The sequence below is a fragment of the Schistocerca gregaria genome, chromosome 1, assembly GCF_023897955.1.
Source record: "Schistocerca gregaria isolate iqSchGreg1 chromosome 1, iqSchGreg1.2, whole genome shotgun sequence".
Lineage (NCBI taxonomy): Eukaryota > Metazoa > Arthropoda > Insecta > Orthoptera > Acrididae > Schistocerca > Schistocerca gregaria.
In genome coordinates, this window is record NC_064920.1 from 787,455,207 (window position 1) to 787,482,905 (window position 27,699).

The following is a 27,699-nucleotide window of genomic DNA, read 5'->3' on the forward strand; positions in this document are numbered from 1 at the left end:
TGAGAATGTTTGGGGCATTATGCGCGGAGCCCTCCAACTAACTCGGAATTTCGACGATCTAACGCGCGAATTGGACAGAATTTGGCACAATATCCCTCAGAACGACATCCAACAACTCTGTCAATCAATGCCAAGCCGAATAACTGCTTGCATAAGGGCTAGAGGTGGACCAACGAACTGTTGACTTGCTCAATTTGCGACGCTCTTTCTGTTGAATAAATCATCCAATTTTTCTGAAACTGTAAGCGTCACATTTACCGATGTCCGTTCCCTTCGCATAATTCCTTCATGGTGCGTATTTTTTCTTTCTTTCTCAGAGTGGTTCTTATTTCCCAATCCCCACCCTCCGTTATTCCGTCTCTCCCCATGTGACCTTGATCAAATAAACATACAAATTTCATTAGAGTCCTAGCTAATAAACTAAATCTTATGGTATTTTGCAAGACTAATGAGGTAAACTATTACCCAGCAGTACACCAGCACGCCATAGATCATGGGTTCTTGGTGTTTTATCAGTTGACTTACTATTGCTTATTATTATTATAAAAACCTGTCGAATCATTTATGATTACACAATATTTTTTCTTTCCCTTTGTCTGGAGTTTCCTCTGCCTCCACTACTTGTCCATATGTGTGCTTCCTGCGTTCTTTGCTCTTCTGTCCATTGTCGTCCATTTCTCTTAGGTTTTGCTTCAGCTTTAATCTTAAGCAAATTTTGCATTTTGATTCCAACGTACGTCTTTTTAACATTTGAGATTTTTCTAAATCTGTCCTAACTTCATTAATCCGTGGCGTAACGCTTTTTCCCTCATTGTAGAGATAGTTGAATATATGTTTGTTTTATATAGTTTCGTTCATTTTGCAATGGCATCCAAGAAACGTCAGCTTACTTCTCCACGTGGTTTTCGAATTCCTTTCACGTTCTAGCAGACTTTTCGAACTGTTCCCCTTATTTTTCTCAGAACTTTCTTTTCGAAGACCCATCTTTTGCTACAACTCCTTTGTCGTCCAAAAGTTGGATTTCTACTGCTTGGCATGGTACTGACTGCTTATGTACCATGTGGTGCTACTTAAATAGTCGGTTGCTGGTTATTCAGCTCTGCATTGTACTGATAGCAGTAGGAGATATTACATTTCACTAGCTTCGCAAAGCGATACGTTCTTTTGACAGGTTCTCGGCGTGGGGCATAACTGTGATGATATAAATGTAAATTTGATTTCGTTATGTATATACATGTTACGCAAAAGCTGAGGTCTAGTGTCGAGTGTTCTGTAAAATGGCTTCGTCCGTGCTACTTCTTAAAGTTACCGTGCTGCGTGATTCTTTAAAAAGGGTGCACTCGATTTCCGTATTGTCATAATTTTTGTTTTTTGACACTACGCGTTATCCCTTCTGCCGCTCGGGATGATCAGTGAAAAACTGGACCGCACGGAGAGTAATGAACTTGACATATGTACAGTAAAAAATGTAGAACGTGATGCAGAAATGAAACGTAAACTTCTAGACATTGCTTTCCAACACTCCGGCGAGCCAAGGCTTATTCGCATTAAACTTATTCTCTGGTTAAGTGATTTCTGCATACTGGTTGTTCTGAAAGACGGTTCTGAAAAAAAAATGAGGAGTCGGAAGAGTTTTATTATAATATTTCGCTGGACAGAGGTTTTAGTAGTTCTAAGTTCTAGGAGACTGATGACCTCAGAAGGTAAGTCCCATCGTGCTCAGAGCCACTTGAACCTTTTTTTTTTTTTTTTACGCTTCAATCCGGTTTCTTAATTCAGAGAGGTCTGCTGGTAGAGGAGGTACATACACACGATCCTTGATGAAGCCCCAAAGGAAAAAATTACATGGCGTTACGTAGGGTGAACGTGGAGGCCATGCAGAGCAAGCCCTGTCATTGTGCCCCTTGCGGCCTATCCACCGCTTGGGCACACTGAAGTTCAACCCCACGCACTTCACTATGCCAGTGAGGTGGCGCACCATCTTGCTGGAAAATGAAGTTCTCTGGCTCATCTTCTTCCAACTGAGGGAAGAACCATTGCTCTAGAGTATCAAGGTAATAAGTGCCAGTTACAGTAGGTTCACCAAAAAAGAAAGGCCCATAAACTTTCTGCTGGGATACGACACAAAAAACAGTCACTTTATGGGCATCTCGTTGCATTTCTACCAACTCGTGAGGATTTTCTGAGCCCCAGATGCGCACATTGTGATTTTTACCATGTCCACTAACGTGAAAGGTTGATTCATCACTGAAGACAACATGATCCAGAAAATCTTCATCGTCATGAAACAACATTTCGTTAGCTAAGTTGGCACATAGTACATGGTCTGCCAGCTGTGGAGCCTGTAATAACTGTAAACCGTAAGGACGTAGTTGTACGCATTTTCTTAAAACTTTCCAAACAGTCGACACGGGAACTTGTAATTCACGACTAGTTTTCCGGACTGATTTCTTTGGGCTACGAGTGAACGATTCTCTCACTCGCTCAACAGTCTCTTCACTAACTCTTGGTCGTCCTGTGCTCTTCTCTTTACAAAGGTAGCCAGTATCTTCAAATTGATGATACCATCTACGAATGTTATTATCACTTGGAGGATCACAACCGAACTTCAGCCGGAATGCACGTTGCACAGTAACTACAGATTCGGTCTTTACAAAGTGCAAAACATAAAACGCTTTCTGTTCATTAGTCGCCATCTTCGCTACTACCGCTGTCTAGCGGATTGCGGCGGAACCATTGTCCGCTGCGCAAGCGCACTGGTGCCAAACACAACTGAGTTGCTCTTTCATTTGACATATCATTTATAACTGTAAGTTTAATGTATTAAATATTATAAAGCGTTAAAACCCCAATATTCATTTATAAACACTCTGTATTATCAGTAATACGAGGTCAAATTTCTTTCACCGCTGCAGGAAGGTTTGGCATTCGTACTTACAACAAATATGATCCCCTTGAGTTACAAAAGTTAATTAAGCATTACACTTTAAGTACCAGCTATCACGATTAGAAAGTTGATGGATAATGATTCTCTCAGTTTGTTTGTGGAAAAATAAATTTTAACGTTCGATTATTTAATGGGCGAAGCCCTTTTCACATGATGGTAGACATTTGATTATCCCAAAGAATATAATTGCTTCAGATCAAAATATTCATCGAGTAAGACATACCACAAGCACAATTCAAGAGAATTAACTTAGCAATGAGGTGTTAGCTAGTGCCCCCCCCCCCCTCCTCCCTCATCGCGACCACCCTTCCCACAAGCCACTGCCCCATCATTACCAACTTTAGCGCCTAACTAAACTTTTAAATGAAAGAAGATTTTCTTTGAACACTTTCACTTTTAAAATGACGAAAGATGGATGATGTATAGTTTTAGTGGGTGTTACATTAAGCTATGAACTAACGAGCCAATGAGACAATCACTTCCCCCACACTACTCTTTGCCTCACCTGCATCCTACCCCCATTTCAATCCAACCATATTAAAATGTGTGCACTATACTTATTGTTTGTAAAGCACTTTCTTGCTGGACTCTTTACTTCCGTATTGATAGAAACTGGGAGCCATCAGGCTGTCAATGGTTTGTGTCTGACCCCTCTAATCACAATAATAATAATAATAATAATAATGTGTACAGCAGTCTAGTAGCCCTTGCGTAGTTCGTGTTTGACGTGATGCCAATTAGTTCATTTATCTATCTCGAAGTGATTAATGAAACCATTTCCGATCTTTTGCAGAAACTATCTAAAAACCGGAAAAGTCATTTTCATGAGATATTCAGCGTTTTCGTTCTGTATGTATCTCACTTTTACCATCATCAATGTATGGTACAAAACACAAAGTATGTGTGTAGTTGGTGGTATATTTGAGAACCTCCAATCTCTACTGGAGTGTTGTTAACGCTAGTAATTTGAGAAAAAAGTAATTACTGATAACTTGTGTAATCAGTATTAGACAGTTCTTTTAAAAATAATTTACTTCCATTTCTGAAACACTATCAAATCTTTGTTTTTACCCCTCAGAAAATTTCATTTTACCCCTCAGGATGTAACAGCCCCCAGGTTGGGGACCACTGGTGTAGAGAACAGTGCACCTAGGAACGCATGACGTTTTTTCGTCGGTACTTCAATCTAGAGACTGGTTTTAGAAAAACATGAAGGAAATTAGCTACCAGTAGCTTCAATATACAAATATATATAACTTATCACTGGTTTTTGCCACTACTTTTGCTTGATTCGATTTCACTTACTGATTATTGGTGTGTAGCAGAGTATTAATGTATCAGACAGATTATTAAAGCAATATTGACAGATTTTCTCCATTTCAACGCCCTAGAGACCCCATAAGCAGTTTCCGCCATTTTCTACGGTTATCGTTGTTCCTAGGCATGAGATTGTGTTCTGTACAGTATTTGTAAATCTTTCAAGTTCTACATATCGAAATGTTGTATAATACAGGGTTATTCTAAATGATCGATTGATTTTCAAAACTTCATATTTATTCAAGTGCAAATCCAAAATGACCACGCCTTATACTAGTGAAAAGAGGAAGTTTCAGTTTTTTTCGTAATGTTTGATACCAGTTTAATAAATTTAATGATGTTTAATAATTTGTAATTATTATTTTCATCATGGCAGCGACAACAGCAACCGTTGTGAAATTGTCTCGAATGAAAAATAGCCCACAGTTGCACTGAATTATGCTTTAAACCTTGACCATGGTTTCTGCTATAATAATATAGCCTTCTTCAGAAGTCGTCCACACTAATAAAAAAACTGTCTTAGCCCAGCGGCTGCGTCAAGACCAATAAAATAACTTCAACAGACGTAAGTAAAGTTACGTATGGTGCCGTATGTAAAACTTTGTGCTCCACAGTCGCCATCTCATTTACAATTGACAGTGAAACGGAATGACGGCGCTATTGCCGCGCGAACTCTGCCGACCGGTTCTGTAACCATCCCCACCCGGCCGCCGCCCGCCGCCCACCAAAAACTTTGAAACTTCCTCTTTTCATTGGTATAAAGCTTGTTCATCTTGCATTTGTACTTGAATATATACGAATTTTTGAAAATGGGTCCATCATTTACAATAAACCTGTATATTAAACCTGTGTGCAATATAGTGTTAATGCTTCAGTTACAGAATGCTATGTCAAGTACAATTCCATAAATTAGCATTAGCGTGGAAGGTAGAGTCATACTTCGTCGGTCGTGCATTGTCTTGTACCTTGCAACAGACGAACGTCGAATATTTGCAAATTAACTGAGTTTCATTAGCGTCTTAAAAATTGTACCTGTCCTGAAAATGGAAATTAGCTAACAGTAGCTTCAATATCCAAATACATTTAACGTATCACTGGTTTTTACCAATAAATTTGCTTAATTAGATTTCACTTACTGATTATTGGTGTGTAGCAGAGTGTTAATGTAACAGACAGATTATTAAAGCAATATTGACAAGATTTTCTCCATTTCAACCCTTTTAAATATCAATAGAGTATTTAATTTCCCGGAGTAATTGTTGTAATTTCAGAAAAAGAGCACAACAAACAAAAAGTGAGAGCCATCGTTTCAAAACGGAATGACATAACACATTAAACTTTCGTTACAGAGCTGGCTAGCGGTGAAAGTATGCAAAATGTCTCCCCTGCATTATGGAATAACCTTTCTAGACAGTGGCGCTCCATAAACGTTGCAAGTAGTAACTGAGACTCGTTTTTCATAACTTTCGTTTATGAACTTTAACATGCTTAGTAACGTATGTGGTAACTTCAGATCAGACGTTCTATCTGAACGGCCGATATATCCTAGCAAGTCGAGATTAATTCTACACATTTCAGATGTTGTGACGCGACTTGGCGGACACCATTTCATAATGTCTTTCGTGGGAGTAAAAAGTTTTAAGATGGTAATGACTGGCCGGAAGAAACTGCTTGGCACAGTCTAGGCCTTTAGCAGGCAAACAGAGGGTGTCGAGGAAGGGGATACCGAGTTTCTCGTGTCTTCCAGAGTAAAAATACCGATACTTTTTTTGATTTAACTACGTAGTGCTTGTGAACGTTATTCATCTTCTATACATAATTAAAAAAATGTTATTTACATGTTACAGACAGGCATCCCATTACATACTTTATCCCTCCATCGTCTTCCGCTTCATTATTTTTTATTTTGTAAAATAGTGCTTAGAGAATCCATTGAGCAAGTGGAAGAATAAGTGCTGCAAGGGAAGCACTATCTTTAATTGCGTTATTAAACCGGATAAGCGATAAAAATTTGAAATTATTCGGCAACGCGTTGAATCACTGGTTGCTGTAATTTCCATAAGCTCTACCTGCAAAACGGTGCAATGACATAAAAAAATCGTTAGGGTCAAAACTGTAGAGAATTTAGTCTTTCTTGTAAAATATATAAATATTTTAGCTGAAAATGAGTCTTGTTAAATATATAAATATTTTAGCTGAAAATGAGTCACTTAATAACATTTGCTTAGACTATGAGAAGACGTTGGAAGGGTGCATTGAGTTAGTTCACTGTCACAATGATTATACTGCATTCGCACTCCATATCCTACGCAACTAACTATCATTTTCGGAAAGAGAGCTTAAATCTGAGTTACGTCATTTGTTTTCTCCTTGGAGCCTTCAGTTTGACCATCTGCTGACTATACTTAATTACTGTTACTTTCTGTGTTTCATTGTCATTTGCTGTCATTGTCCCTTCACTTAATCAGCGCTCTTCTGCTCAATGTCGGATCTTGTTCTTATTTGAGTTTTTCTGCAGCTTTAACAGAGGTTGCCCTAGCACAGTTTCCAAGGGAGACTGTACTAATCTTAGCAACTGCGAACAGATCACGTCGCAGGAAAGGTAATAGTTACGCACAACTTGACCAGGTGCACATCCAAAAAATGTAAGTGCAGCTAAATATGCGCTTGCACTTACTACTGAACGCGCTAAGCCACTCAGTTACCTCTTGCAAAAGAACGAGGTGAATATAATCAAAACTGACGAAATAGTGGGATAGTGTACGGCAAAACTACAGCCACCTGGTCTTTAGACACAAAGTAATGAGAGACTGTTACCACAGAACAGCATCCATAGCATTTTTTAAGATTTTTTTACCATATTTTACGGACTGCTAGACGCTACAGACTATAAGACGAATCTTAATTTATAAATGTTCAAATGGGAGTGAAATCTTATGGGAATTAACTGCTAAGGTCATCAGTCCCTAAGCTTACACACTACTTAACGTAAATTATCCTAAGGACGAACACACACATCCATGTCCGAGGGAGGAATCGAACCTCCGCCGGGATCAGCCGCGCAGTCCGTGACTGCAGCGCCTTACACCGCTCAGCTAGTCCCGCGCGGCTCTTAATTTATAAAATATTCTTTAAAAAATACCCTGTACGCTAAGATTGTGTGTTCGTTTTTCTTACTCATCTGCATTAACGTAGATTCAGAGTAGCTGCTATTCATCAGGAGAGCTAGAATCTTGTGTAAGTAATCTTGTATCCTCCTACAGCCACTCAACGGCGACACCGTCCCATACAACACAGCAAACAACCACTGACTGCTGCTTACCCAGTCTGCCAGATCATTTACGAGTGTACATATAGAAAATAACAGCGTTCCTATCAAACTTCCCTGGGTCCCTCCTGACCATACACTTGTCGGGCCGTACATAATTTACTTAACAGTAACAATAACAGCTGACGAAAAAAGAACACGGGTTGGACCAATGAGAGAATAACATCATGTGGCGGGAGTATTCAATTTATCATAGCCTTAGATAAACGGAATCTGCGAGTTCGACACCCCTGTATTAGATGCAACAGCTACGGTCGCAGGTTCGAATCCTACGTCGGGCATGGATGTGTGTGATGTCCTTAGGTTAGTCAGGTTTAAGTAGTTCTAAGTTCTAGGGGACTGATGACCTCAGAAGTTAAGTCGCATAGTGCTCAGAGTCATTTAAACCATTTTTTTGTCTGAACTAGAGACAATTATGTTAGATGACTTTTCGGGAGTGCGGTCACATCATCATTTCCTGCACCAACATTTCGACTGGGAGGTCTCAGAAATTGCTGACTACGGGACCACTACGCGAACGGCTCTGGAATATTATTGCTCTGTCAACTATCGCTTGTTTCAACTCTGTAAATGATTCTTTTACTGGAGTTCGATATTCACGTTGATCTGTCACACTATAACTGGCTTGGTAAGTCAATACAAAGATCGAAGAAAGCAAGTGTGTACCATCCCCAGCCAAATCACCCACGTCTGGTAAAGCACTGTAGTATTAAGACAAACTGTAACGTTGACGGCAGCTTTACTTAACTGATTGAGCCACACGTACTCCTTTGAAAAGTTATTGCAAAATTTTCAACTTCCACCACATGTCTTCAACCATTAGGTGATACTCTTAGCTTGACTTTTTTCGGATTTTTGGAGTCACAAGATTGTAATACGATAAGTCATTATATGACCTAACTAATATCATGCCTACCTACAGTTTATGCTGCATCGAAAGCACTACGTTCTTAAAAAGTGGTACGAATATTGTGTTGTAGTCTATTATGTTGTCACAACAAATGTAAGATGTTTCAATAATATTACCAAACTGAATTATGTTTTATAAGAATTGTCGGACAAAATATCTTTAGACTGATTTATAGCATAAGATTAACATTAAGAAAACAGTCACGTACAGTCACAATAATCAATAAATGTAGTAAATTTCTTGAGTAGGTAAACAAAGGACCGAAAACGTGCATCGTGGCCGATATATATAGTCACGATCGCTCTGATTAATAAACATGTTTTTGGCATGACAGATTCAGGTGATGTAAGAGTGTATTTTAGGCGAGATGAAAGATAAACAAACTGTTGAGTACTGTATCAGAAATATTAGGAAAACGATAGACTGCAAATCGCTGTAAAGATGATACTTTTGAGTTGCTGACAGGCAGAACGAAAATACTGTTACATGTGTAACTTTCAGCAAAAGCCTTCATCAGAAAGGAAAAACAAACACACACACAAGGAAGCACACCACACGCACACACGACCGCCATCACGGGCCGCTCGGACCGGAATCCGTTGAGTAGTGATGATTTCTTTCTGTTCACAAGTTTGATGGTGAAAACTTGTATACATAAACTGCCATATCAGAAAATGGCTACAGCTGAAATCGATTACGTGTTTACTAACCAATGCGTTAGTAACTATGACCTCGTAGTTCTACTTTCATTTTTTTTTTAAGAATGTGATTAAATAATGTGTGAGATTCCTGTTGTCCCTATAATTGCTTAGTTGACCAGAATGAAGTAAGTAAGCAGATAATTTAAATTTAAGAGTGTAGCTATCAAGAACTAGGAATCCGACTGACATTGCATTTTTTGCTTTTGTTTTGTTTCAGGCATATTCCACCGAATTATCAAACGACATAACATCAGAAACAAAGCAGAACGAAGAACTGAGAGTAAGTAATCTTCTTTCCTCATTTTATACGAAAATGTGTCATCTTCCTTTTACTACTACGTAATCCATAAATGTCTTTCACATTACTCAAGATAACTTTCTAAAACTGTTACGGAACTACTAAAATGTTAGCTATTCTAGCGTAAAATTCCACTATATGGCGAACATCGTTTCCTAAATCACGAAGAATGTTATGTGTGATAGATAATATTGACGTTTTAAGGTCAGTACCAGTTACATAGCAATAATTATAAGCGTATTATTTAACTGAAAAATAATAAAAATATTTGGAGGCGCCGGGTATCGATCCCGGTACCTCTCGCATGCTAAGCGAGCGCTCTACCATCTGAGCTACGCCCCCTGTTACTGCGTGTTGATCTTAATGCAGTAATATCAGTCTGCTAATATAGCGTAGTGAAGACAGCAGAAAACCTGTTTGTGAGTCATTCATTCTTCGACAGCATTGTGGTATTGAAAATGTCTTGCGTGTTTGGTAGCTACTCAATTTGTAGCATTAAGCAGTCTGGTGGGAAGCCACCCATAATTAAATACTACTACGGCATGTGATTCTCTGACATGTCCTAAACTATTGCAGATTTCCTATCGAAAATAAACGTTATCAATGTCATTTAACAAGATTTACGAATGTATCGACCCCTCGATCTGATATCTACACTTTTTGTTGGCGTCCACAGAAATCTATCCCAGAGGGAACAAGATTTCTAAATTACCTGTTTTGCTATTTCTCACTTAGTAACACAGAATTTCGTACCCCAGCGCTGAATTTAACAAGAACTACGCAAAACGCATTGTATGCCGAATAACTGACAGTTTCAACTCAATTTCATTTTCTTTCTTTCTTTTCAGTAGATTACTTCCGAAACAAAAATGTAAACATTACTCAGCGATAAAATACTTATTCAACTTTAATGACATTTGTAAGGTTTTGTTTATTAAACATCACATCTGATACTGTCAATGGATTTATTGTATCATATTCATGCCCTCCATTTTTTTAAAGGCGACTGTCATGATTGAAGTTTAATCAAATGTCTACTTTTTATTGTAAAGTATAGCCCAAGCCAGCATTTGATGAGATGAATATGAGAATCTCTCCCGGAACAACCTGAAATTGTCCGGTGTAATCGACTCACGACAGCCTAATCTCTCCAGTTTGAGACATTACTGTACGTCCGTGTCAACTGGACCGCTGAATTCTTAACACTGTAACTGCATGTCGAACCCCATTGAGTTTCAGAAAGCTCCAATACATGGAGTGGAGATCTTTTTGTCCTACTTTTACACATCTTTCTCCTCTGTTATAGTGCAGCAAAGAGTATTTATACGTTTTCGATTGATGCATTTGGGTGTAGTTGGAACCGCGGACGGATGCTGAGGTGAAGAGCAGCCATAATTAGTTTGCGATGGGAACAGGTGCCCGAATCCACTGATTAGCCCGTCAATGCAGCTCGGGAAGAGCTGTTCGTCGAAGGGGCAAAACGTACACTGATGACTGGTTTTGCTATGTTCTGTAAATCTTCGCAACCACCTTGACTGCAGGAGAGTGCTGAAACCACCGCTGCACCAAGGGAAATGCGCCATTTCTTGTGAATGCCTGACAAACAAACAAGCAAAGGCAGCAGTCCTAGATAATCGGGTTAGTGCAATTACAGCCAGCCATATCTAGGAGTGAGTTCGTATTTTGTAATGAAAATATGTCTATACGCCAGATACCAGGAGGTGGCAAGTGCCATTTCTTGCCTCCTCATGCCGACACCTGTGGTGGTGGTCTATTATTGATAATGTATGAATAGAAATGTATAAAGGGGAGTCAAATGAAAAAAGACAGATGGAAAAACAGTAAGTAAAATGTTTATTATTCAAAATCAATCACCATAACTGTGGATACACTGATCCCACTGTAAGACAAGACAGCTCCCATGGCAAAATGTTTGCTGTTGCCTATGGAACCATGACTGTATCCAACTGTACACCTCTTCATCCGAAGCAAATTGATGACCATGAACGACTGTCTTCAGGGCTCCAAAAATACGGAAATCGCAAGGGGAGAGATCGGGACTGTGTGGAGGACGTGTAAGGGCTCCCCAGCGAAACTTCTGTTGCGCACTCGAAACAACCTTGGCAACATGTGGGAGGGTCCAATGTTTCCTAGTGTGCCTCTCTTTACTGTCCCGATACTACTTGATCCGAAACCACAAAAATATTCCATTGTGCTCAGCAGTGCTACACCTGCGGTTTAGCGGGGTGATAGTGATAGAAAGTATTTCTAGAAATGCATATGAATTCTGTAATCATTTAAATATCTTTTATCACAGATTCCAATGGACTACAGAGTGGGGGGCAGCTGCCGGCCCCCATCCCTTCCCTTTGCAAACGGCTGCTCTACTCTCCGTTCCGCTTTATTTTGCTTTTTTATCTCAACATTAATGCTCTTCAATTTGAAGTGAAGAAGATTGCTTTCAAATGATAACCGTCCTTACCATTTACTTCGTTCATCGGATTCAGAAGTAACACACTTCGTAACATGACTAGACACAACCATGTTTAGCAATTAAATTTACTTCCAATGTCACAACGAAGTTTTTAATTTCCGTATTGCTTTTCTGTTTTAAACTGTTGCGCTATAGCAGTTCACGGTAACCATAATAACTGATCAAAGAATCCCGCCAACAGCCGCTACTGAGTGAGCATCACGAGAAAGATTCGTCCATTAATTTCGTATTGATTATGCGCACCCTCCACGCTTAAATAGATTAATGCCTCACTGATGGGCTTCAATTCGACGGGAAATTTCTAAACTTACATGTTATCAATATCTACAAATTTTAGTGCGACTCGACTGCGTACAGCATTTCCACTAGAAACCTGAAGAACAACTCCCACGCCTCGCTTAAAGGCGCGTGACCGGTAGCACTTGGGCATTCTTGAACGAAAGAACATGACAGTGCCTCCCGCCGGAAAAGGCGGGCTCAGCACCTAAACTTCCAGAGAACCAGCTATGCTTGTAAAGAGGACTTCGTTATGTCATGAACATGGCATTACAGCAGAATATTCAAAAATGGTTCAAATGGCTCTGAGCACTATGGGACTTAACATCATTGGTCATCAGTCCCTTAGAACTTAGAGCTACTTAAACCTAATGACATCACACACATCCATGCCCTAGGCAGGATTCGAACCTGCCACCGTAGCAGTCGCGCGGTACCTGACTGAGCGCCTAGAACCGCTAGACCACCGCGGCTGGCAGAATATTCCCTATTACGCTTTTCCCACTTCCAAGCCGAGGCTGATTAAAGTAGTTATCCATGGGATTCCTCTGAAGTTGGCGGCAGACGAGGTTTAGGAATAACTCGAAGATATTGGTTTTGTAACAGTAAAAGTTGTACGGATGAAGTACCCAGAGATACAGCACCAAATGAACAAGACTGCTGTCATTCCCAGTGAGACAGCAGAGCATCGCACTATCTTCCACAGAGAGAGAGATTTTACTCGCTCCCGTTACGGTCGAGAAACTTCGCCCCATGCGCGGTCCAGCTCAATGTTTTAATTGCAGGGAGCCGCGACATATTGGTAAACATTGTACTATGCCCCCATAGTGTGTCATGTATGGAGGCAATCACGAGTATCCGCAGGGCAAACCTGCTACATGTGCTGGGCAAGCTCACGAAGCGAGCTAGACAGGCTGTGTGCATCACAAAAATGCAAAACGCCACCAGCGAGGCCTCCCGCCGCTTTCCAACGAACTTGCGGCCTTTGGACGCTCAGCAACGACTCGCCCAGAATGCGCTTCATAAGTACCTACTGCCCCTCCTTTACAATAGTCTGCGCAACAACTCATGCGTACTGTCTCATGTGGAATATCACATGCTGTGGTTTACCTCAGGCACTCTCCCAGCGACAATGGACCTGTCCACAGCTGCAGACCTGCCTTCGCAGCCGCACTCTCGCCAAGCGCTGGTGGCTCTGAAGCAGCAGGCACAACACCCTTCCCTTCCCCTGTGCCTGAGATAGCTGGCGACATGGCATGACGCAGTGATGGAGACGATTACCATTGTCAACGAGACGCTGAGGAACCTTCCATGCGCCATCACTGCTGCAGTCGCTGCATTCTTAGTATGCGACATCACAATCCAGCCAACGTTGACACAGTCTACTAATGGATCGGCCTAGTAGAGAACATGAACTCCATGTCACGACGTGGAATGCAAACAGCATTTTTCCATCTCTGTTGGACTTCACACAATTTCTCCACGAAGTAAGCAGATATTTGCATGGTCATTGAAACTCACCTCAAACTGAGACTTCACACGAATGTCACCGCACTGATAGGTTGACAGCTGGAGTGGTACGGCAATATGTATCAAGACTTCGATTCACCATTACCAAGTCCCCACTCTGCAGCTCACCAGCATCGAAGCTACTGCTGTGGCAGTGGAAACTACTCACTTTGTAACGGTCTATCAGCCACCCATGAGACAAACCAGCAATGAAGGCGCCATGGCGTTGCTGCAGTTACAGGGAGGGTATTTATAGCTGGTGATCTCAGTGCTAAGAACCGTGCCTGGAACTCGCCCATCACAAATATCAGTGGCCAATGGCTCCTCCACACTGTGGAAAAAGTTTGGCGATAAGTCTGTGAGCCAGTGGAGCCCACACTTGAAAGGCCTCTTTGATGTCATTGACATTAGGATCGCTAAGGAACTAACTAGTACGTTGGTGCAGAGGTCATATGAGCCTTACTTTCCAATCAGCAGCCAGTTTCCTTTCACCTAACTACTGAACCAATTTCAACATGACTGGGCCTTAACACGCGGAATACAGACTGGCGCCGATATAAACAGTGCATCGCACATCACCTCCATGGTGATCAACTTGATGCCGATGGCAATGTCGATGATGGCACACTGCTCTTCAAGAAGTGATCACTGAGGTACTGCACTCAGCAACACTAACTCAGCATTCTACAGGGCGTGGTCCATTCCTGTGTCGATAATTGAAAGCAACCCTCACAGACCACCGCAACCAGCTTTGATACGACAAACTCCCTTCAACCTGATACCCACTCTTGGAGGGTGGTTCGTCACATCAAACATACAATGCCCCCAACTTCCTCCTTTAGATACACCTCAGGACACCCCGTGTACCCTGGAAGCATAATCCAATGTACTGCTTGATGTTTTCCAACTTCTCGAGCGACCAATCAACCTCAAACATGTTCTGGTGTAGATAGATTTTAGGTCTTCTTTGCTGATGATTCCCCTTTAGATCCAATTAGGCCAGCCACTGAGAGGGAGGTGTGGGGTCCTCTGCAACGTCTCCCAATTACAAAAGCATCTGGTCATCACAACATCATGTGCCAAGCTCTCAAAGCACTGCCAGGAGCACGACGTTGTTCAGTGTCATCCTCACCCAAAAGAATTATCCTTGAACTTGGGAACATGCAGGTGTGGTGGCCATACCAAAGTCTGAGAAAAACAGGTAGGATCCTACCAGTTACTGGCCCGTAAGTCTCCTCCAATGATCAGCAAGGTTTCGAGCGTATCTTCTTTGCAAGGCTCAACCTGCACATGGAGCATGACACCAAATTACCTACTGAGCAATTTGGCATCCGCCAGCAGCGCTCGACCATTCAGCAACTATTACATGTTACTGCGAAGGCTACCCTAGCTTTTAATGATAAAGACTGTAGAGGAGGCAAGTTTTTGGATGTATCGAAGGAGTTTGACAACGTCTGGTGTAATGGCTTGCTGTATAAGTTCTTTGTTCAGGGCTTCCCGCCAACGTGAAATAATCTTTCAGCTATCTTTAACACTGCAACGCCGTTGTTCTTGCTGGAGAGAGAATATCTGCAGAATAGGACGTTGAGGCCAGAGTGCCACAGGACTCTGTTTTAGGTCCAGTGCTGTATATTACCTACATAGAAGACTTCTCGAAGTCGCTGAGAGTGACCAACACCATGCACGTCGATGACACAGCACTTATCACGCTCAGCAGCTGGCCAGTCGCTGTACATCACCGACTGCAAAATGCTTTCCACCAGCTTATTGCGAAAATATTCTGTTGACACCGACCTACATAGGGAGGAAGATCACCACGATAAAATAAGGGAAATCTGAGTTCGTACAGAAAGATATGGGTGTTCATTCTTTCCAAGCGCTTTTCGAGATTGGAATAATAGAGAATTGTGAAGGTGGTTCGATGAGCCCTCTGCCAGGCACTTGAATGTGATTTGCAGAGTATCAATGTAGATGTAGATGTAGCGTGATGAATGAGCCTATAGAGATCTATAGGATCAGAACGCTAACACTCCGAGCCTGTAGAGATGTAAAGGAGAAAATGAGTGTCTCACATACAGTGGATATTCAGAAAATGATGGAAACCTGATCATGCCATAGTGGAATATTGTATATTGAACCGGGGACCTAGCAACGACGGAGAGCGTTCGTCCCGCCGTAGCCCTCAGTGGTTCACAACCCCAGAACAGGCCACAGCAGTCCACCCACCCCACTGCCGCCCCACACGGAACCCAGGGTTATTGTGTGGTGCGGCCCACGTCGAGCCCCTCTGGAACGTCTCATACCACACGAGTGTAACCCCAAATGATTGTGTTATAGAGTAATTATGGTGTACCTGTACGTGGAGACAGTGTTTGCACAGCAATCGCCGACATAGTGTAACTGAGGCCGAGTAAGGGGAACCAGTCCGCATTCGCCGAGGCAGTTGGAAAACCGCCTTGGCTGGCACACCGGACCTCGACACTAATCCGCCGTAAACTTGGTGAAAACCCCCAAAAATGTGAAATCGCTTGCCAACAAACATTAAAATCCTATTTAGGTAGAACAATCTCGAAATTAAGACTGAGATGTGTAAATTTATACAGTATAATACTTGTATAACCGTGTACTTGAGATTTAACTGAATTACATTCCTTCTGTATGTACACTGTGTGCTTTATTTTTGCATTATTTTGTTGTGAATAACTGAACGGTTTGCAGATGAAGGTAAATAAATGATAAGTTTACGGTTTTCTGGGGTCTGCAAACTTTTGTTTCTCCCTCCTCATCTTTTTCGAAACACTCGTTAGTTACCCAAAAGTTTTTACGTACGAAATTTTTAACCCTTTAACGCCTGCGATAGCTGCATGGCGTGGCCCCACGTGCTGTGGAATCGTCTATACAGCGAGCTCCGCGGTACACGGAAATAATGTGTCTGAGAATGGACGAGAGATACGAGATTAGATGAGACGAATGTATCCTTATCCCTCTTTGGGACCCGCACCCGCACGTCGGACTGGATTTGGCTGTTAGAACTACGCATTTCTATTGACTGTTAAGTTTTAACTTATAAATTATTCCCTGTTATTACTTTTGAAAGTGGAATATAGAAATACAGGGTGGCGCACGAAAAACCGGCCCCAAGAACAGACTGCTCGCCAATTGTGCGAGAATTGTTGCCCGTCATGCGGACGGCCCATTCCCCGGATTTTTCGCCTGTAGACTTCTTTCGGTGGGGAAAGCTGAAAGACGTTCTCTACAAGGACATACTAACTACAGCAGATGATATGCAATGATTTTCTGCAGCCTGCTCGGACTTCTCCGCTGAAATGCTAGCACGTGTGCCTCAATCGTTCCATACCAGACTGGAAAAGTGTTTTTCCACTGCCGGTGGTCGATCTGAACACAGCTTGTTATGATCAATTGTCTTGTTACTGATCGGAGTCCACATAATTGGTGTATGCTCGTGTTGCTCTTTAGTGTGTGCTGCCACAGGTATTGTACAAACGACTCGCACTAGACTAGCGCCACAAACACCACTGACATTCTAATTTACCCACTTTTAGTTTGTTAATGCCAAAAGGCATTGGTATATTTAGAAAGTGTGTGTCTGCACAAAAAATACTTTATGGGTATTATTGCAATCTGTTGACTGACTAACGATACGAGACCCTAGTACCAACCCATAATTAGGACTTCCCATTTCTGCAATATTTTTGGTGTAAGTTTTAGGTGATTCACCCTGTATACACTGTGAGATTTATTTTTGATTTTTTAGCTTTTGCAGTACTCCTTGAAAATGGAGTACAGGCTGAAATTGGAATTGTGAAATAAATAATCTCTACAGCCAGCGGCGAATATGATGTGCTTTAAAAAAATTTTCATGACTGTGAACCCCGACCATGAGAAGTTAAACAATTGGTAGTCGAGTACTTGGGGCCTGTTTCTCGTGCACCAGTTTGTAGTGCTATATTTTAGTTCTAAGAAATGAACGTGCTGCTATGCACAACAGTAAACGTCCTGTTATGCACAACAGAACAAATTCTTTTCCATATTATGTGGTGGGTGATAAGAGTAATTTTTTGTTTTTTGTTTGCTATTAGTGGTGCTCAGTTATATTTTATACATAATTTCATTCGGTTGTTACACGATCTGTTGTGACAATAATGAAATGAAAGAAAAAGTAATTAAAAGCAATGTCGGTAGGTTACGTTTTGTAAAGCTAAGCCGGTGTTGGTGGCCGACCGGTTCTAGACGCTAGTCTGGAAACGCGTGATCGCTAGTTCCGACGGCATCCTCGTTATGGATGGATGGATGGATGGATGGATGGATAAATGGATGGATGACCGAACTGATCTTGGCGGTGTGACCAAGCGGTTCTAGGCGCTTCAGTCTGGAACCGCGTGACCGGTACGGTCGCAGGTTCGGATCCTGCCTCGAACATGGATGTGTGTGATGTCCTTAGGTTAGTTAGGTTTAAGTAGTTCTCAGTTCTAGGGGACTGATGACCTCAGATGTTAAGTCCCATAGTGCTCAAAGCCATTTGAACCAACCCTATCTCGACGTGAAAGGGTTAAAGTTAATAATAGATTACTAAATCCTTGTAAAATTTACGGCTGCAGTTGTTATCAATTCGTGGTTGCTGCCAATCTGATATTGTCAGTACAGGGTGTAAAACAGGAGATTTTGTACTTACTTTGTGTGTGACGTGCCATGGCGACGTTATAATTGTGTTTAACTAGTGCATAAACTATCACTATTGATGTCCTTTGGATAAAATTTGGAGTACTAAAATTTACGATGGTCTAGTAACAAGGTTAGATTTTCATCCTTTTAGTGTTCTAGGGCTAAGTTTTGATTTTAAGCGCACCGTACTTTTTGCAATGGGGAACGTATCTTCGAGTTCGTATCAGCAGTCCGAGAATACGTAACTGCCTTTAGAGCAGACAGAGTTGGCTCTGATAAGCGAACAGTAGTTTTCAGAGGAGAGTTCGTCCTCTGGCCAGCTGGCGGGCCGTTGAAGGCCGCGCTGGCGGCGCCGTCCTTGGCAGTGACCGGCGTGGCTGCGGGCCGTGTTGTCCGGTCAGGCGCCGCTATGCTACACCACGCCACGCCTGCGTGCCGCGGCGAAAGTCCGCAGCTTTCACACCGCAGCTGGCCTCGCCTCGCAGCCTTCTGTTTCGTTTCCCGTGTGTACAAACAACCTGACTACAGTAAACAAGCTAAGAGCTTCGCGGATACGGTACCACATGTCTCCACACTACTCTTACAAGTCATCTGTTCCAGTATTTTTCAGGCTCATCTTTCAGAGAAGTGAAAAGCTTGCAACTCAAGACTTTGTATCGCGTAGTGCGCTCAAAGAAGCGATTTTAATCAGTACCAGCAGGAAAATGCTCCTATCAGAACACAAAAAATGCGAATGTGCTCCTGTTTATTTAAACGACTGACTTCATTTTATCTTCTTCAGGCCTTCGAAAATTTTTTCAAAACTTTTGGCATGCGAACATACTCGCGCTTCTTTTTAACATGCCACTCACCTCAAACACCACGAGCTCCCATAACTGTGTAACTCATTCACACCCACTAGTCCACCTCTGTGAGTCACTCGTACTTATCCACCCCCAGTTTCCCTTTCTCACTCACTCACTCACTCACTCACTCGGTCAAATCAATTCATTGTCAATATCTCTTTGTGTCTCTCCAACTGTCACTGTCTCCTGTGTCACAGCCACAGCCCCCTTCGTTATGTCCTGCTACTACCATCTCCTTCACTGTCACTGTTTCCCCTCTTACTGCTAATATCTGATACCTTTGTACCTACTGCTGCTGTCTCTTCTCGCTTTCACTACCTCTCTCTTCCTCGTTGTCACTCTCATATACTCTGTCTCTCATTATCACTGCGTCTCACGCACTTCCACTTCTTCCTTCTTTTTGTTCCTCTCCCGGTGGCACTGTCTCATTCACTCAATTAACAAAGTTGTTCTGCCCCTGTCAACTATGTTTCACTACCATTGTGCCCCTCTCTTTTTCTCATACTGCCATTGTCTCTTTCGCTCTTTCTACACCACAACCAATGTCTACTATTTTCCAGTATTTATTACTTTTCCCTCTCTTTGCCACTGTCTCTTTGTTCAAATGGCTCTGAGCACTATGGAACTTAACATCTGAGGTCATGAGTCCCCTAGAACTTAGAACTACTTAAACCTAACTAACCTTAGGACATAACACACAACCATGCCCGAGGCAGGATTCGAACCTGCGACCGTGGCGGTCGCGCGGTTCCAGACTGAAGCGCCTAGAACCGCTTTGTCACACCGGCCAGCTCAGTTCGGTCATCCATCCATACATCCATCCATAACGAGGATGGCGTCGGAAACTATGATTTACGCGTTGTTTGTGCAGGTATTTACAGTCGGTTGCACACAATACTGTAAATCGCTATTGGTAAAAACGTCTTCTGTTCTTTGGACGAAACCTCCCACCTACAAGACAGTATGGTCTTCCTGTTAAGACCTGAATATGCAGTAGAGACCCCAGAGAGTGGAAGACGTGTGTCTGTGCTGCTTCTCTTTGGCATGGGTGAAAATCTTTCAGCTGAGTTTTTTCTCTTTAGAAGCTACTGCATTTTGGTGACAAGTTCGTCGTATAACTAAGTAAATGACGAACTAGCTACAGGCGTTCACCGCTCATACAAGTGCAATCCCTTTCAGATCGATATGAATAGTCAAATATGTGTACTTCGCAAATACGATTTTGGGAAACGGAAAATCTACTATCTGAAATGAATTTATCGAGTATAGTTTTTAACCAGTGCACAACCTCCTACACTTAAACGTTTCGTGCAAATGGTGAGCCGTGCTTCCACCCCATGAGCGAGGCTTTCTATTTTATTCCTTCCATCGATCCTTCCAAACGCCCGTCTGCAACGGGGATAGAGTTAGAACCCATGAGTAAGCTTTCATCTGTGTGGATATGAGCTATGATGGCGATATGTAGTACTTCATCTTCTTGGAATGTTTTGATGTAGTGTAATGCCCAGGCTCACACCTCTGAATGTTTACTTTTTATACTGAGTTCGGAACAACATTGTGTCGCAGCAACACGTTGAATCGGCACTGTAGGAGTATCCTCTTGTTCTGCGAATATAAATACCTCTGTACGGATAACTACTTCAGTGACAAGAGCCGGCCGGGGTGTCCGAGCGGTTCTAGGCGCTGCAGTCTGGAACCGCGCTACCGCTACGGTCGCAGGTTCAAATCCTGCCTCGGGCATGGATGTGTGTGATGTCCTTAGGTTAGTTAGGTTTAAGTAGTTCTAAGTTCTAGGCGACTGATGACCTCAGTAGTTAAGTCCCATAGTGCTCAGAGCCATTTGAACCATTTTTTCAGTGACAAGAGTTTTCCCTTACTACTCCACGTCCGCCCAACTGCCTCGTGACTCTTCCACACATGATGTCACTACCAGAACTGTACCTGCTTCAGAATCCGTTCACCACTAGGCCTCCGTCAGCTTCCGCAGTCGAAGGTTGCCAAGAACCAAGCGATTCAATTTTTGCCCACGCAGCCAGCCGTCAGTCACTCTGCATTTTGCTCAGGTTTAAAATCCACATGTTTGGTAGAACAGCTACTCCTTGTCTCCAGTTAGTTTAGTAATCCTTTCCTGTCTACCACTCAACTGGACACGAGCGAAAAAGAGCACACTCGACCTCCCCTATGCGTAACGATACGTAACGATAATATAATTCCCAGCTGAAGAAGTATTTCATGATGGTCAGATCACTGAATTATTTATACGCCTCCAGCCGAACATCCATCATGTCAGAAGCAGGGTGGAGCTAAGATACCCATGTGGCAGTCCTAGAGTAGGTCTTGTGCTGTCTCCCTAAATCATTTCAGGTGGATATCAGGATGGTTCCTTCAGATTCATTTTCCATCCTATCAGTTACAGTTTAGCCTAGCTGCTTCAGCAAACGTACAGGGTGCCCATAAATTATCGTTACAGTTTAAAGATTGTAATACCTTTAAAACTATACTAGATATTAACAAACGGTTTTCAACATGTGATAAGGTTACTCATGAAGTTCTGTTTTCTCATTCATAGACACCAGTGTGTGCACACTTAGTGGAACGGACAATGTCTAGTCGAATGACTAGCCGAGAGGTTTAAGGCGCTGCAGTCAAGGGCTGTGCGGCTGGTCCTGGCGGAGGTTCGAGTCCTCCCTCGGGCATGGCTGTGTGTGTCTGTCCTTAGGATAATTTAGGTTAAGTAGTGTGTACGCTTAGGGACTGATGACCTTAGTAGTTAAGTCCCATTAGATTCCACACACATTTGAACATTTGACGTGTTCAAATGCATTGCGAATGCGTACCTTCAAGTTCTGCAGGTCTCTGTGATTCGGTACATAAGATCCCTTACGAAACTGCACTCGAGGAAGTCTAGTGATGTGAGGTCATGAGATCGTGGGGGCAATCGAATTGGACCATCTTGCCCAATCCACCTCTCTGGAACTTTTCATCTAGAAATTCACAGGCACTTAGGGACCATCGGGATGGTGCCCCATCCCGCTGGAAATATGACATCAGGATGCAAGTGTTTCAACTGTGGCGCAGCAAACTCTTGGAGTGTGTCCAGATAAACACCATCATTGACGGCGGATTCCATGAAAAAGAATGGACTGCCGGCCGTTGTGGCCGAGCGGTTCTAGGCGCTCCGGTCTGAACCGCGCGACTGCTACGGTCACAAGTTCGAATCCTGCCTCGGGTATGAATGTGTGTGATGTCCTTAGGTTAGTTAGGTTTGAATAGTTCTACGTTCTAGGGGACTGATGGCCTCAGGTGTTAAGTCCCATTGTGCTCAGAGCCATTTTGAGCCAAGGCATGGACTAATAATGCAATTGTGCTCAGTCCGCACCAATCACTGACGTTCAGACTGTCTATATCCATTTCCCGTGGAACGTGAGGATGCTGTGAACCTCATAGACGAACGATATGACGATTAGTTTGCCGGATGTATGAAAAGTTGCCTCTTCGGAGAAACCATCTTTTCCAAAGAATCTTTGTCTGCGTCAATCTTTCCTAGCATATCCACTGCAGACTGTTCACGCTGAGGTTTGTACGTAGGTTTTAATGCCTGAAGCAGCTGTACCGTGTAGGAATATAGCCGTAGCCTCTTACGCAAGACATAGTGCAGTGTCGATCGCCTCGTTTCCAACTCTGGCCGCCGTACGCACCGAATTTGTTGGACTCCTTGCAAACACCTGCCGTACCTTGTCTACTTTGGAGTCTGAAACAGATGGGCGACGCGCCCAATTTTTCTTCATTGGCGTCCAAGTTTTAGCACGCCTTCAAGTTGAATTTTGCGTCAAAAATCGCGTCACCTGGAAGGTAAAAAAACTATATGAGTTATCACATGTTGAAAACCATTTGTTAATGTATAGCATAGTTTTAAAGTTGTTAAAGTCTTAAGTTGTAAAAATAATTTATGGAGAGCATGTATACGAAAACAAATCGCAAAACCTTTCGTGGTACTAACACTATTTTTTGTGCCCGAAAAAATAATCTATAAATACACATATTTACTACTTTCACATCGTGCCACTCTCAAATTTCCAAAGATTTGACAAACACCTAGTCTTACTTGGAAAGTGTATATTATTCATACACGTGTAACGTCACAATAATCTCGTCTTGAAACTGTTTTGTTGTGAAAATGTTGCAGCTCAGTACTAAAATGTTTGACAAAATGAAATAATACTGTAGCATATTGAAGTTAATATACATATTAATATTTTTTAAAAAATAGTCTGCCTGTTACATGCTGTAATGAATCGACTTTTCATTTAACAAAATATTAAAAACAGCTGCTGGCTTAGTCCCTATGTAAACATCAAAGAAAGTTACAGTTTATATTCTAAGTGCATCCAGCCGACTCACTGATTTTCATATAGAAATTTACTCTTGCCTTTGATTTTCACTATTTTGCACAAATTCATCTTATGCAGTACTCAAAAATACCCTTTATTTATTTAAGTGCTCTTCAGTCCGAATACTTGTCTGATGCACCTCTTCATGCTAGTCTATCCTGTGCAAATCTAGTCATCTATGCAACCTACAACCATCTGAACCTGCTTACTGTACTGAAGTCTTGGTCCCCATGTAAGATTTTTACCCCCACCCTTAATCCTCTACAAAACTGACGATTCCTTGATTCCACAGGATGTGTACTATCAACCGATCCCTTCTTTTAGTCACATTGTGACATAAGTTTCTTTCCTCACCTCTTCGACTCATTACCGCTCATTAGTTATCTGATCTACCCTTGTAACCTTCTGCATTGTTTGGCAGCAGTGCAGCTGAACTGCTTATCGTCCACGTTTCACTTCCCTATTAGACTACACTCCAGGCAATACCTACAAAGAGTACTTCCTAACAAATTTATATTCTACGTTAATTCCTCTTTTTCAGAAATGTTTTCCTTACCATTGCCAGCTTGAGTTTTATACCTTCCACCCTCTCTACTTCGGTACCGTGACTTAATTTGCTCCCCAAATGATGTAACTCATCTGCTACATTCATGTTCGAATTCTTTAGGCATGGCCTTATTTAATTCCTTTATTCTTGTTTTAATTTTTTTATTTTCATGTTATTACCTCTTTTCCATGCTCTTTCCATTCAGCTCAACTGTTCTTCCTAGTCTTTTGTCGTCTCTAACATAAATACAACGACATCGGCAGAACGCAAGGTTTTTGCTTCTTCTTCTTCTTCTTGAACTTCAATTTCCTTTCTAAATTTCTCCTTGGTTTCCCTCACAGCTTGCTCAATATACAGGCTGAATAACATCGGGGATAGGAAACAACCTTGTCTCACGCCATTGTCAACTATAATATAAAATTTCGCTCCCTGGATTCTATCCCTACTACTTTCGTAATTTCAAGGAGTGTATTTCGGTAAACGCTGTCAAATGCTGTCTCTAAACCTGCAAGTTGTATAAAAACAGGTTTGACTTACTTTAACATATTTTCTAAGATATTGTCTCTGATGTTGCTACATTTCTCCCGAACCCGAACTGATCTAACCTGAGGTCGGTTTCTAACAGTCTTTGCATTCTTCTATAAGTAAGTCGTGTTAGCATTTAGCAACTATAACTTATTAACCTGATGGTTCGTTAATATTCACACCTGTCAGCACCTGCCATCTTTGGAATTGCAGCTACTGCATTCCTTTTTGAGTCTATTTAGCCTTTGTCATATCTGGCACATGAGGTGGAATAGTTTTCTCATGGCTGGCTCTCCCAGAAATCTTAATAATTCGAAGGTAATGTTTATTCCAGGGGACGTGTTTCGACTTAGGTCTTTCAAAGCTCTATCAAATTATTGTCATAGTATCATGTCACCTGTCCCATTTTCATGTACTTCCTCCCCCCTTTCTTTAAAACTGATTTCAGGGTAGTGTCCCTTGCACATGCGTTGTATATATTCATTCGACCTATAGCTCAAAATGTTCAACTTTGTGTGAAATCTTATGGGACTTAACTGCTAAGGTCATCAGTCCCCAAGCTTACACACTACTTAACCTAAATTATCCTCAGGACAAACACACACACCCATGCCCGAGGGAGGACTCGAATCTCCGCCGGGACCAGCCGCACAGTCCATGACTGCAGCGCCATAGACCGCTCGGCTGATCCCGCGCGGCGACCTACAGCTCTCCCTTCTTTGCTTAATATTAACACAGGTGCATCTCTTGTCTCTAAAGGTGTCTTTAATTATCCTATACATGTCATCTATCTTTTCCCTGTTTACACATGCTTCTACGACCCAGCACTTGTCCTCAAGTCATTCTTGCTTTCCCATTTTGCATTATCTGCCAATCACGTTCATTAGTCCTTCTGTCTGTTTCATTTGTTGTATTTTTATAAACTGATGTGATAAAAGCCATGAGATAGCTATATGCACATACACCGATGGCGGTAGAACCACGTACACATGGTATAATAAGGCAGTGCATTGGCTGTGAAAAGGCTTCTGACGTGATTATAGCAACACGACGGTAATTAATAGACTTTTCACGTTGAATGTAGCTGGAGCCAGACGCATGAGACATTCCACTTTGGAAATCTTTTGGGAATTCAATATTTCGAGACCGACAGTGTCAACAGCGTGCCGAGAACACCCAACTTACCTCTCGCCACGGTCAACGCAGTGGCCGACTGTCTTCATTTAATGGCCGAGAGCGGCGGATTTTACGTCGAGTTCGTCAGTGCTAACAGTCAAGCAATGCCGCTTGAAATAGACGCAGAAATCGATGTGGGAAGTACGACGAACGTATCCTTTAGGACAGTGCGGCAAATGAGCTACGGCAGCGGACGAACGACATGAGTGCCTTTGCTAACAGCACAACATCGCCTGCAGCCCCTCTTCTGGGCTCGTGACCACATCGTTTAGACCCTAGCCGATTGGAAAACCATGGTCTGGTCACACCAGTCCCGATTTCAGTCAATAAGAACTGATGGTAGGGTTGACGGGTGACGTAGACCCCACGAAGTTGGCAATAAGACACTGTGCAAGCTGGTATGGCTCCACGGTGGTGTGGGCCGTGTTTACAGGGAATGGATTGGATCCTCTGGTCCAACTGAACCGCTCATTGACTGGAAATGGTTATTTCGTCTACTTGGAGACCATTTGCAGCCATTCACGGACTTCTAGTGTTCAAACAGTGGTGGAATTTTTATGTTCGACAATACGCCAGGTCAGTGGGCCACAATTATTCTCCCGTGGTTCGAAGAATATTCCTAACAATTCGACAGAATGATTTGGCCACCCAGAGCGCCTGAAATGTATCACATCGAACATTTACGGGACATAATCGAGAGGTCAGTTCGTACGCAACATCCTGCACCGGAAACACTTTCACAGTTATGGACGGCTATAGAGACAGCATGGCTCAGTATTTCTACAGGGGACTTCCAACGTGTTGTGTCCATTCCACATCTAGTTGCTGCACTACGCCTGGAAAAAGAAGGTCAATACGACATTAGCAGACATCCTATGACTTTTGTCACCTCAGTGTAAGCCCTCCCATCATCTGCCCCACTCCCCAAAGAGTGAGGAAAAAATAACTCTCTGTGTGGCTCCTTGAGTATCCTTATCTACCATATACTGTCCTGATAGTCATCCAACGAAATACATTCTGTGAAGGCATTGTAAAATCATCATAAACCATCTGCAGCTTTCATTCCCCAAGTTTATAATTATAAGAATGTTTCACAGCTTCCTATGCAAGTCCGCTTACTTTCCACCACATTGCCTTTTATCCGACCATTTTCTTCACCTCGGCACAGTGAGTATCACGTCTGTGATCTCCTTCGTGCACGTGGAGGTTTACCCGAAATATATTCACACACGTGCCCATGGAGTGTAAGTGAACGACGTTATATTGACACCCTACCACGTCGTCTGGGTACTTCACATTTTTGCCAGGCAGTGTATATTTGCTGAAAGAGATATTGTGTTTCGCGTAGGAACGAAATTAAATTCATAATACCCATCCCGTTCATAACAGGCTAACAATGCGAGGATGTTGCTAACTATGACTCAGCACTGTGCTCAGATGAATGTCGTGGGTGAAACTCCCTCTCGGAGTAGTCAGCGTGGCTATGAAGTTGCGTGAGGGATGTGACCGCTTGTACCACAGATGCACTCGCTCGATAGCCGGTGTTTTATGGAGGAAAGCATCCTGGCAAAATGCGCAGTGAAATGCGGCACCAGAAAGTTGTACGACGCCACGAAAGCTGCAGCTCGAATGAGCCGTCAGTATAGTACAGAGTTACCGTGGAAGAGTAGCACAGTGATGCTAAGTGGAATGAATACGTGAAGTCAGATGCAGATACGGCGAGTAGAAGACTTACATTTTGGGGAAATCTCC

At 42.4% G+C, this 27,699-nt stretch overlaps 1 protein-coding gene and 1 non-coding gene across 2 annotated transcripts in view; one reads left to right on the forward strand and one right to left on the reverse strand.

Annotated features, from left to right (window-relative positions):
* LOC126269465 (proclotting enzyme) overlaps positions 1-27,699 on the forward strand; it is a 330,057-nt gene that overhangs the window by 80,023 nt on the left and 222,335 nt on the right. The window contains exon 2 of the mRNA XM_049973995.1: positions 9,421-9,483. The gene's annotated coding sequence lies outside the window, so the exon portion shown is untranslated. The remainder of the gene's footprint in view (positions 1-9,420; positions 9,484-27,699) is intronic.
* Positions 9,771-9,843, reverse strand: Trnaa-agc (transfer RNA alanine (anticodon AGC)). Its single transcript has one exon. It is a non-coding gene; the product is annotated as a tRNA-Ala (tRNA).